At 39.8% G+C, this 13,119-nt stretch overlaps 1 protein-coding gene across 2 annotated transcripts in view; it reads left to right on the forward strand.

The window, feature by feature from the left end:
• The window catches only part of LOC124149181 (phosphatidylinositide phosphatase SAC2-like), a 401,391-nt gene that overhangs the window by 321,609 nt on the left and 66,663 nt on the right, over window positions 1-13,119 (forward strand). The window lies entirely within an intron of this gene.

Genomic DNA, 13,119 nt, shown 5'->3' on the forward strand with positions numbered 1-13,119 from the left:
CTAGGTGTGTAGTATATTGTGAGTTAGTAGCTAGGTGTGTAGTATATTTATCAGTGAGAGTTAGTAACTGGTGTGTAGTATATTAATCAGTGCAAGTTAGTAGTTAGGTGTATAGGATATTAATCAGTGAAAGTTAGTAGTTAGGTGTAAAGGATATTAATCAGTGAAAGTTAGTAGTTAGGTGTGTAGTATATTGATAGGTGTGAGTTAGTAGCTAGGTGTGTAGTATATTGTAGTTAGTTTGAAATGAGTGTACTGTTATTTTGCTTGACAAATGTCTTTGGATTGTTCTCTTGATTGGTGGTGAAGTGATGTTATCAGACCTGGACCTAGAAGGGCGGGAGTATATAGTTATACCAAGGAATTCTCTCCTAGAAGAATAGAAGTTTGATTTTGATGTGTTTATTTTCTGAAACAAAATGATTTTTTTTATGCTTTGAAATTAGAAAAGAAAACTTTAAAAAATTGTGCGACCAATAACTTGAAAACTGCTTCATGGATTCTTGTCCAATTGGGGGAACAGTTGCTGTACCAATAGGAGAGGAGGAGTTTTGATTTTGATGTGTGTATTTTCTGAAACAATATGTTGTTGTTTTTCATATTATGAACGAAGAAATATGTTTGAGTCGAGGTCAGGGGTATTAGTGAGCCCTGCTCACTTTTTGCCTTGTTTTCTTTGGTCCAGCATGTTTCCCTCACTACGCTGTGATGAAGAATCCGTCATCAATAGATACATTACAGTATTTAAGGGAGATTGAAAGGAGAAAGACATTTGCAGCTCATTTGGGGCTCGTCTAAAGGTGTCTTTATATAGGGTACATCATGTAGCTGTGATGGACAACGGAAGCCAACAAGTTTAAAAATGAAAGCGTGTAGGCACACGTGGGCGTATATAAAATTGGTAAAGGGAAGTACTTATGCATGGATGAATCAACCAACGCGACAAAGAACAAGGAAGTTGGCAAAAGAGAATTAGAGAAATATTTAGTGGAAGAATATAGCGTAACAATTGATGAAAGGAACAGCCAGGAAGGTAGTGAATGGATGTATGGCAGGGGATGTCATTTCTGCACAAACAAAAATAATAAATTTATATATATCGTCAGTCAGTTGTTTTCAGCTTTGATATTTCCTACAGTGGGCTGACCCTGTGAAGGGTTACAATATTGATCCTTATTGAAGGTTATTAATTATCATTGTAGTCCATACCCCCGAAGGTTCCAGAGAAGAATCAAAACTCAAGACCACCTCTTGACTAACATTTAGTCCCAGAAGTAAAGATATCTTATTCGACGTAATAAGCGCCCACGGCGATATTTGCTAATATATTGGCAAGTGAACAATCCCAATTAGCATCCCTTCCGATTGATCAATGTACACAAGACATATTTATTCGTGTATAATACGCACTCGTGTGTTATATGCACCCTTAATTATGGGCAATTAAATTCTGGAGAAATATATCTGTCATATATAAAAAGTTCAGACCGTCAGCATAAACCACGAAATTTATCTTTCAATTCTGTTTTTTTCCACCAAAATAATATTCTAATAAGAGCCCCCTATTTCTAATTTTGAGAGCGCCCTGGGGGCTTATTACTTCGAATACTGTATCTTATTTAAGGATATATATCTACAAAATAAAATAAAAAATCCAATAGAGCCCAGAACAGTGCATAATTTTAGAACTTGGGCAATCGACTTGCGAAATCATTCTAGACTGCAGTTGGGTTCCTTTTTTTAATTTATTTTCTAGGGTGTGGGAGATAACTAGATTCCTTCCACAACAGGTTCTGTTGTGATGATTTTGATTAGTCAGAGTATAATATGATACGTTTTCTGAATTCTGTGTCATGTAATTAGAATAATTGCAGCTTCACACAAACAGGAGGGGCGGTGGAGTAGCCTTGTGGTCAAAGCATTTGCTTGTCACACTGAAGACCCGGGTTTGATTCCCCACATGGGTACAGTGTGTGAATCCTATTTCTGGGGTCCTCGGCCGTGATATTGCTGGAATATTGCATAAATTCACACTCACTCACTCAAACAAGAAAGACAGATCTACATACCAAAAACAAGACTCCTATGTCAGATTCAGTATAGAAAAGGGCAGGTAACTCTAACAACATTTCATTGCCTTGACACGCTCTGACATCAGTTTGACAAACACTATGAGAAACTATGAGAGTGTCATATGGTTTGTAAGAGGTAGATTTCATGATGACTCTTCTTGCTTGATAAATAAGTTCTCATCAATGTATCATTACTCTACCCTTGTGTCAATAACGTCTAACTTTTAATGACCTCCCCAGGGGTTTAACGGACAGAAAAGACCCTGGCATTTTATAATTGTCAACCATGTGGTGATTCTGGTTAGAATGTAGGTCCCCAGCAACCTGTGCTTTATGCATGATACATAGTCTGTCTTACAGACCCTGATACAAATATATATCAAATACAGCCCATGCAAGTCTATAATGTTTGGCAAGTCTAGATTACTGCAGTATCTGAAAATGAAGAGAGTCACTGGGCTCCCTTTTATTATATTTTTATTAAGATAACTGAACAAAAAAAATTCTGTACAATATGTTCATTTCAGAGACTAGATGTTAGTCTACATGATACATGTCATCATATCTTATTGTATTGATTTATGCTCATGATGTCAATCACTGCATTGTGTGATTCAAACTCTGATATATAATCCAAATTAGGATTGATTTATTGACCTGCTCCATGACTGGAATATATGTATTTTATGAAAAATCAATCTAGATATATCTCCAACAGCAGCTCCAGCCAGCTCTATGAAATCAGCATCAGGAAAATGATTTGTTTTAATTTTAGAGGAGAGAAATGTATTGTGCAATAGAGGATTTGATCAACTATACATTAGCCTAGACTGATTTATTGTAGCAGTAGGTGAGGTCTTAGTCCAACCTCATTAGACTGAGACAATGGAATTTGTACTTGCCATTTCCCATTTAAGACGCTGTTCACAAAATAGTTTGGTTTCACCTCACAGAAATAGCTGACAAATTTGGGGCATATAGTTTGGCAAAATATTACAACTCTTGTGTTGTGTTGGTAATTAAGGTTGGGTAGCCTGGTTGTTCATCAAGACCTGGGTCCTAATCCCACAAGTGTACAACTTTTGGAAACTATTCTTCGTATCTTTGAGATTGGTGCCTTGACATCCGCTGTCCCTACAATGGTTCTTAATCTGAGAATAGTATGTTTTAACATACATAGATAATTGTACAAGAGCCATTTTTCAAATAAACCTTAAATTAGTGGGCCAGTACCGTCAGTACCATTAGTGACCCCCGTCTAGCAATGACCGGCCCCAAGTGGGATATCGCCCAGACGCTATTATCAATGTGACGTTCCTTCCGGCATATGCAATTACGATAATTTCTTGTTGAGAAGCAATATGGAGTGCGGTGTAAATCAGGCAGTAATGTGTACACAAGTAGAGGAGCTCTGCTGATTAAACCACAGCCAGTACTCACCGCAGTGTGTTGGCATCCTAATTAGTGCATAGATTTCTGTGATAATTTGGCCCCTTGTCTGGCAGTGTGTATGATAAAGTCAACTGTAAGCGATACCATCACACGGGTTGACCTCCGAATCAGTTTCAGCCTTGGATCGTGAAACGGTTGTTGCTGAGACTTCTTGGTAGTATAGTCTTTAACCCAGTTCAGGGTGTCAGGCTGTCACAAGAGGGTGTGTTAATAATAATAATGATAATAATAATAAGGATGTGGGATTATGTCCCCATGTCGGTGTTGATTTTGTTGATGGTTCTGTACTGCTGGACGGTACAGAAATGAGTGTCAACCAAGCGAAGTGCCAAATCAACTTGGCCCAGACCCTGTTTTTAAAGGAGAAGCTTTCTGAGCGACCACATACTGCATTGAGTTTATGTGCAGTGTGGTGAGAAGATCAGCAACCCTGCAGAATCGTTCGCTTAGATGAAGTCGGCTGGCCTGAAAAGTGAAACAGAAGGTTTTCTGTTTGCTGCTCAGGACCAGTCACTTCCCACTTAAAAGCATCTATGTGTGATTTTGCATCAAAATGTAAATATGAAATGTAGATTATGCACTGAATATAACGAGACTGTCCAACACATTGTCAGTGGATGCCCAGCTTTGGCACAAACACAGTACCTTAAGCCGTGGTTTTGACACAGAGGTCCATCCATGGTGCGACCCAGAATATGTAGAGGAAAATGATAAATACAAAATTCTTTGGAATAGGCCCGTATACAGCCTCAGACGCATCCAGGCCAACAAACCTGATCTTGTCCTTTTTGATAAATCCAATGAAATCATTTATATTATTGAATTTTCTGTCACTTTTGACACTAATGTGATTGGCAAGATTCAGGCTAAACATGGCAAATATGCAGACCTCGCTTTCGAAATGTCATGTTTCATCCCAAGTACCAAGTTGTCCGACTCCCCATTGTTCTTGGTGCCTTAGGTTTGGTACCTCCCAATCTGTTGACTGACATTGGGAGAGTACCTGGGTTTGCTACCAGGAATACAGCCCTTCTGACCATCTGGGTAATGCAGAAGGCTGCAGTGTTGGGAAGTCTTCACATTCTCTGAAAAGTTCTTGGTGGGTTCGACTTGGCAGCACTTCCTGGGAGAAGCCCCATTTGCTGCATGGGCTGCGTGTAGAGGGGGCAAGGGCCCTGAGCTGATGATGAGCCTAACCAGCCTTCATATAGCTGGAATATTTCTGAGTGCGGCATTAAAAACAACAAACAAACGAACAAACAAAACATGTGCTTCAGTGTGGGGCAGGAAGGAAGCCCTAGAAACTCTCAGAAGTCAAGCTGCCAAATGCGGTCACCCATCCGCCTACAAAATGAAAGGTTATTGGACAAGTTTAGAGTGTGTATGATTACAGCCTGTCATTCTGCTCCAGCAGCATTGATTTCATTGGCAATAATTTGGGGTTTTTGTGTCATTAAAGCAGGAGAGTGATTTCTACTGAGGTGTTACTTTGGTTCAGACCAAAGAATTAAATGTCTGCCAGAGTTAGGAAAGCTTGTCTTTAACAACCTATAGCTACATAGCACTGTCTCATACCTTAGATTCTGTGAATACAGACCAGTGTACAGCCTTAGACATGATCCACAAACTCTGTAGGTTGTTTAAGACAAGCTCCACTAACTCTGTAGGGTTGTTAAAGACAAGCTCCACTAACTCTGTAGGTTGCTTAAGACAAGCTCCACTAACTCTGTAGGGTGTTTAAGACAAGCTCAACTAACTCTGTAGGTTGTTTAAGACAAGCTCCACTAACTCTGTAGGTTGTTTAAGACAAGCTCCACTAACTCTGTAGGGTGTGTAAGACAAGCTCCACTAACTCTGTAGGTTGTTTAAGACAAGCTCCACTAACTCTGTAGGTTGTTTAAGACAAGCTCCACTAACTCTGTAGGGTGTTTAAGACAAGCTCAACTAACTCTGTAGGTTGTTTAAGACAAGCTCCACTAACTCTGTAGGTTGTTTAAGACAAGCTCCACAAACTCTGTAGGTTGTTTAAGACAAGCTCCACTAACTCTGTAGGTTGTTTAAAACAAGCTCCACTAACTCTGTAGGTTGCTTAAGACAAGCTCCACAAACTCTGTAGGGTTGTTAAAGACAAGCTCCACAATCTCTGTAGGTTGTTTAAGACAAGCTCCACTAACTCTGTAGGGTTGTTTAAGACAAGCTCCACAAACTCTGTAGGTTGTTTAAGACAAGCTCCACTAACTCTGTAGGGTTGTTTAAGACAAGCTCCACAAACTCTGTAGGTTGTTTATGACAAGCTCCACAAACTCTGTAGGTTGTTTAAGACAAGCTCCACTAACTCTGTAGGTTGCTTAAGACAAGCTCCACAAACTCTGTAGGTTGTTAAAGACAAGCTCCACAAACTCTGTAGGGTGTTTAAGACAAGCTCCACAAACTCTGTAGGTTGTTTAAGACAAGCTCCACTAACTCTGTAGGGTTGTTTAAGACAAGCTCCACTAACTCTGTAGGGTTGTTTAAGACAAGCTCCACAAACTCTGTAGGGTTGTTTAAGACAAGCTCCACAAACTCTGTAGGGTTGTTAAAGACAAGCTCCACAAACTCTGTAGGGTGTTTAAGACAAGCTCCACAAACTATGTAGGTTGCTTAAGACAAGCTACACAATCTCTCTAGGTTGTTTAAGACAAGCTCCACTAACTCTGTAGGTTGTTTAAGACAAGCTCAACAAACTATGTAGGTTGCTTAAGACAAGCTCCACAATCTCTGTAGGTTGTTTAAGACAAGCTCCACAAACTCTGTAGGTTGTTTAAGACAAGCTCCACAAACTCTGTAGGTTGTTAAAGACAAGCTCCACAAACTCTGTAGGTTGTTTAAGACAAGCTCCACAAACTCTGTAGGTTGTTTAAGACAAGCTCCACAAACTCTGTAGGTTGTTAAAGACAAGCTCCACAAACTCTGTAGGTTGTTAAAGACAAGCTCCACAAACTCTGTAGGTTGTTTAAGACAAGCTCCACAAACTCTGTAGGGTGTCTAAGACAAGCTCCACAAACTCTGTAGGTTGTTTAAGACAAGCTCCACAAATGCTGTAGGTTGTTTAAGACAAGCTCCACAAACTCTGTAGGTTGTTTAAGATGCTGTAATGTGAAGGTTCCTGCAGGATACTTATATACACTGTGGGCTACTGCCAGTCTAGGATCTGCTTGTCAAATAATTTTTGAACAGCACTAACCAGTCGTCCCAGCTAGATAATTTATACTAGCTAATTTCATGTTTTGTTTTTGGCTTTACCAAATGCAAGGGGAAATCTGGTAGCAGAGAGAGAAACTGTATTTGAAGTTTTCACACGGGTTGAACTTTGATGTGAATCTTTTAATAATAATAAATAATAATAATAATAATAAGTGCATTTATAATGCGCCAGATTCCATTCGTCAAGTGGATGCTTATAGCGCTGCACTATTTTACTCCCAGCTGGTACAACTTATTCAAGCTCTTGCCCTTAAAAATAACTACAACCTTGACAGTAGACCAGCATTTGGCAGCTACATTTAAATTGAAAAGGAGCCCCAGTGAGATGGGACTGGAACCTGTGGAAAATCTAGACTTTCTTCATTTAAGCTATAGCATTACAGTAAGTGCTGGCTGAAAGGGAAAATGATATAGTTCAGGGACTCTGAGACAGACTACCTTGACTTTGGAGTTTAGCCATGTAATGTTTGGGGATACACTGTGATTGGGTAATTTGGTTGGGTGATATAGCCAATGGAAAAACAATTTACTTCTGACAAAATGATGCATGTGGATACCAGTGTAGAAAAATGGTCTTGAACCAGTAGGTTGTGACAGCTGAATGACAAGAGATGCTATATTGTTTTCGGAACTCGGTCATTTATTTCAAGTGAACATTTTCTATTTGAGATGGAGGAGGAAGGTTTAAAGACTATAGGTCACAAGAGGGAGTGTGGTTTTAGGCTGCTGGTAGCAATATTCCAGCAACATCACGGCAGGGGATATGAGAAATGTACCCATGTGGGGAGTCGACCCCGGGCCTTCACACGACAGTCAAACACTGTAACCACTAGGCTATCACCCCACTGTATAGCTAGCACACTGCCTCTATAGCTAGGACATAATGCTAACCAGTCCTCCTAGGACGCATATGTTGACATCAATAAACCCACTAAGAGATGAGATTGTTTTTGTATAAGTTATGTAAAAAGGCTTGGTGTGGTCTCTGAACCCAAGGCTGCTCAAGGGATTTCGTGATGGGATAAATCCACATCTTTTTATATTTTTTGTTCATGGATCAACAGACTGGAGGCAAAGCTATCAACAATAATTAATATTCATTACATTTATTTTCATTTGACTGACATTTTGATTGATTAGGAAAAGTCAAAACCAGGACATGACAATGAAAAAAAATGTAATTTTTCTAAGTGAAAATTGAGGGAATGCTTAGTGTTTTGTCTGATCACTGCAAATGTCTGATGAAAAGAAGAATCCTATCACTGACAGTAGGGAAGGCTTGGTACTGTGTAGACAGTAAACATACAGTCGAACCCATTTTCTCGGACTCTGGGGATCAGGGAAATAGTTCTACTTATCCAGGGTTTGACACAGCTGACTTTTTCTTATTCCCATCTCACCTAGCCATCAGTCAACAGAAAGCAAACGTCCTGCATCGTGCTTGTTCTGGATAAATGAAGACAGAATCATTTGTCATATCTACGTTTATGCATCTTGTATCCATGTTGCTGGTTTATTAATCATGACATCATATGACTTGTGATGTAATGATACGACTTATCAGGGTATGTTTGGGGGTCAAATCATGGGAAGCTGGAGCCAATACAATTACAGACCTATATTCATGATACCATGTATAGATTGGGGATGAACAACAATGTCCATGTTCTACAATGTCTTCATTTCAGCAATCACAAGTTACTCCAAAACATTTGGCTGGCTTGAAGGGAAAATAACATGGTTCAGGGCATGAGATGGCAGACTCAGAACCTGTGGAAAATCTAGACTTGCTTCACTTAGGGCTATAGCATTACAGTAAGGGCTGGCTGGAAGGGAAGATAACATGGTTGAGGGACTGTGAGATGGGAGACTCAGAACCTGAGGAAAATCTAGACTTGCTTCACTTAGGGCTATAGCATTACAGTAAGGGCTGGCTGGAAGGGAAAATAACATGGTTGAGGGACTGTGAGATGGGAGACTCAGAACCTGAGGAAAATCTAGACTTGCTTCACTTAGAGCTATAGCATTACAGTAAGGGCTGGCTGAAAGGGAAGATAACATGGTTCAGGGACTGTGAGATGGGAGACTCAGAACCTGAGGAAAATCTAGACTTGCTTCACTTAGGGCTATAGCATTACAGTAAGGGCTGGCTGGAAGGGAAAATAACATGGTTGAGGGACTGTGAGATGGGAGACTCAGAACCTGAGGAAAATCTAGACTTGCTTCACTTAGAGCTATAGCATTACAGTAAGGGCTGGCTGAAAGGGAAGATAACATGGTTCAGGGACTGTGAGATGGGAGACTCAGAACCTGAGGAAAATCTAGACTTGCTTCACTTAGGGCTATAGCATTACAGTAAGGGCTGGCTGGAAGGGAAAATAACATGGTTGAGGGACTGTGAGATGGGAGACTCAGAACCTGAGGAAAATCTAGACTTGCTTCACTTAGGGCTATAGCATTACAGTAAGGGCTGGCTGAAAGGGAAGATAACATGGTTCAGGGACTGTGAGATGGGAGACTCAGAACCTGAGGAAAATCTAGACTTGCTTCACTTAGAGCTATAGCATTACAGTAAGGGCTGGCTGGAAGGGAAAATAACATGGTTGAGGGACTGTGAGATGGGAGACTCAGAACCTGTGGAAAATCTAGACTTGCTTCACTTAGAGCTATAGCATTACAGTAAGGGCTGGCTGAAAGGGAAGATAACATGGTTGAGGGACTGTGAGATGGGAGACTCAGAACCTGTGGAAAATCTAGACTTGCTTCACTTAGGGCTACAACATTAGAGAAAGGGCTGGCTGGAAGGGAAAGCAATATGGTTCAGGGTCTGTGAGGTAGAGAAGGTAAAACTTAGAAGGGTGCTTTGTCTGAGGCCAACTGACAAACAGGAAATCAATTTGTATCAGCCTTAGAAATGTTTTCCCCATCAATTCCCATTTTGGATTATTCCTAGTTTCATGAGTTGATGGCGCTGTGAAGTCACAGGTACCCAAGCTGTTTGTCTGTGACGATTTAACAGTCATGAGGGGCCAGTGGAAGCCATTATTGGTAATGATAGGGATTGGTTCCCCTGTGATAGGAAGAAATTATGAAAGAGTGTTATTATCAATTTTGAAATATTGTCATTTGTGGCAATTGTTAGCGGATGTGACTGCCATGAATATTTTACATCTGTCTGATTGGCTGATCAGTATTGATGGCTGTGTGGATGTATTGCGATGGCTAGACAGGATGGGGTCAGAGGTCAGTTTCAAAGGGCACAAGGTCATGTTTCTTTTCATTTCCTTTTATTGGTTGTAAAACCTATATTGGCAGAGCTGGAAAAAATCCTTTTGTCTGCTCTCCGATTAACTTTTTAAAGGGATAGGGTAGTATGATATTGGCATCTTTCCTGAAGTTTCAAGTATTTCCCTTTCTGAAGCTAGAAATTTCAGCATTGTTTGTCTGAGGTGTATTTTGTTTCTTTTTTTACATATGTCAGTGGAAATGGAGTGAGTGAGTGAGTGATTGATTTGGGTTTACGACTGCTTTGATCAGCGTTCAAGTTACATCATGGCATGTCAGCTGAATGTGGGAGGACAGAAACAAGTGATGCAGGTCTCAGATGTTTATCACGTTAGGGTATGGTGATGACAAACCTAGAAACATAATTGAAGTGAGCCGGGATTCAAACGCACAATCATAGGTTTCCCCCTCAGTGGAAATAAAGGAATATTGAAAAAACATAAGTGGAATGTGGGGTAGCCAGGTGGTTAAAGCGTTGGCTTATCACGCCAAAGACCTAGGTTTGCTTTCCCACATGGTACAACACCATTGTTAATGTCCCCGCAAAGGCATTGTGGGAACAGTGTTAAAAGTGCCATAAAACAAAACTTGCTCACAAGTATATCATGAAACATGATTTGTTATTTCTTCCATCTCGTGTTGAATCTTTTTTTGATAACACAGTACCTGATAAACTATATTCTTATTAATTGCTCGGCTACTATTGGCACCCTCTGACTAACTACTACACCTAGCTGTATGTAATCTCTATAAGCACCTCTCACTAAACTCGAAAGGTTACATACTGGTCCATATTTTATTTGTATAAAAACACAGCAGTATGGAAGGGTTATATATTTGTTTTGTTTCTACAGAAAACTATGTTCATAACAAACAAGTTTATAACAAACTGACGGATATAACAGACTGGGTTTTTTGGTCCCAACCATTTGCTGTATATATGATGTATACATGCTTATAATGAACTATGGTTATTGCGAACTAGAATTAGTGGTCCCTTTGAGTTCGTTATGACCGTAGTTTACTGTATGTGGCTTTCATCAGAGTCAGAACCAAGTTTGTTTTCCTCCGCTTAACAAACAAATTATCTTTTTTTGTATGTTTTTTATAAGCACTACCCATGTCGATTTTCTGAGCTCCCAGGACACTTTTGGTATGGACTTAGGATGTTTTGTCACCTGAAGTGAAAGAATAGCGCACAGTTATTCTACTTCAGTATCACTTCACTCACCAGCTCTACTCCAAGTCAATAAGTAAAAAGTCAATTATTATTTAGAGAAAATCGAATCATCACTGCCCCTTTAAAAGACACCCTGGATCACGATTGAAGCTGAACTCATCACTGATGCAGAAGCTGGGAGTCAGTGTCTGATTGGTCAGTCCCCAGCGAGTCTTCAAGACAGGTGATGCCACAGTCCAAAATGTGTAGAGATGTACATGTGAATTATATATTATATCTGTGGAGTATATTGTTATATGTAAAGATCGTGGAGTTTATGAAGAACGATAAACCTTGAACATTTGAAAACTTGTGATCGGAAATAGTAACATGCCTAAAATTATTTAATAATAACAACATTGGTGTATAATAACTTTATTGATCATTTATAACAATAATGGCTGTAGTCGTGGCAACTTCCAAACTTTCGGGAAGTTGTAATCTATCGGACTTTCATTCAGATGATGTTTCTTACAGATCACGATCTGAAAAATACAATCATGAAAGTGTATCTCATACATAAGCCGACTCCTTTCTACAGAATCTTTTTCTGGTCCTCAAAATTTGGCTTATCTACGGACATATACAGTATTGCCGGCCTTGCTTCTCTTTGTTCTACAGGCGGATGTAGAAGTATCTCAACTTTGAGTGATTTGATTTTAAGGCTATCACTATTTGATTCCTAAGTTAAAAAGTTTGAGTCGTTAAAGGAGTAATTGTGTTTCATGAAGCTGTGATGTCTATAAAGCAGGAAAGTTACAGGGCAGGAGGTTAGTACAGTGGTTAGAGGTTTGACCAGTCAGTCAGGGTTCGATACCCCTCAGAGTGCAATGTGTTTCCCCCTGCCATTATGGCTGCACTAATGGTTATTGACAACATCTACTTTTTTGTAACGACATTTCAGGGCTACTTCATCTGATGAAGTAGCAAAAAGTACCGCTGAATCATCATTACGAACAAAAAAGAAGTTGTTATCCATAAAAATTTCATGTCTTCATGTTTTTCCAACTTCTAAATGCCTATCAAAGACTTCATAATGTTTAAGCTACTCGTTTCTTGTAGATTTTAAGTGTTCAACAGACTGGGTTCAAAACCATCTCATTTAGTGTAGAAAGCTTAGGGGACCGCAGTGGGCTTGTTATATCAGGCGCTGGCATTTTTGAGTGTACCTGGTAAAAGGGAGGTAACTCTATTTGAATATATGCTCATCAAATAAAATCTTGTAGAGATTGTATGTTTGCTTCACTGGCATGTATTACCTTGAATGACAGGACTGATGGTTGCCACATACTTTCATTCCAATTGGCAAATATATTATTATGCCCCACCACGAAGTGGGGCGGGGGTGATAAGAATGGAATTCATCCATCCGTCCGTCCGCTTATTAATGGGGACAAATTTTCTCAAAAGCTGATTAAGTTTGAGAAATACAATTTTACACACTCATATTCCTGGTAACGATCTTAAATAATTTCATTACTTGGTGTCTTAAATTTATTTTTTACAACCCATGCCTGCCGTGAGAGGCAACTATACTTGTAAGATGCGACTAACAGGATCGGATGGTCAGGCTTGCTGACTTGGTTGATGCAAGTCATCATATCTCAATTCAGTGGATCAATGCTCATGATGTCAATCACTGGATTGTCTGGTCCAGACTCGATTATTTACAGACCGCTGTCATATAGCTGAAAAATATTGCTGAGCGTTGCATTAAACAACAAACAAACGAACAAACAAAACATGTGCTTCAGTGTGGGGCAGGATTGAAGCCCTAGAAACACACACACACACACACACACACACACACACACACACACACACACACACACACACACACACACACAC

This window comes from Haliotis rufescens, unplaced genomic scaffold, assembly GCF_023055435.1.
Source record: "Haliotis rufescens isolate VD_foot unplaced genomic scaffold, xgHalRufe1.0.p SCAF_39, whole genome shotgun sequence".
Lineage (NCBI taxonomy): Eukaryota > Metazoa > Mollusca > Gastropoda > Lepetellida > Haliotidae > Haliotis > Haliotis rufescens.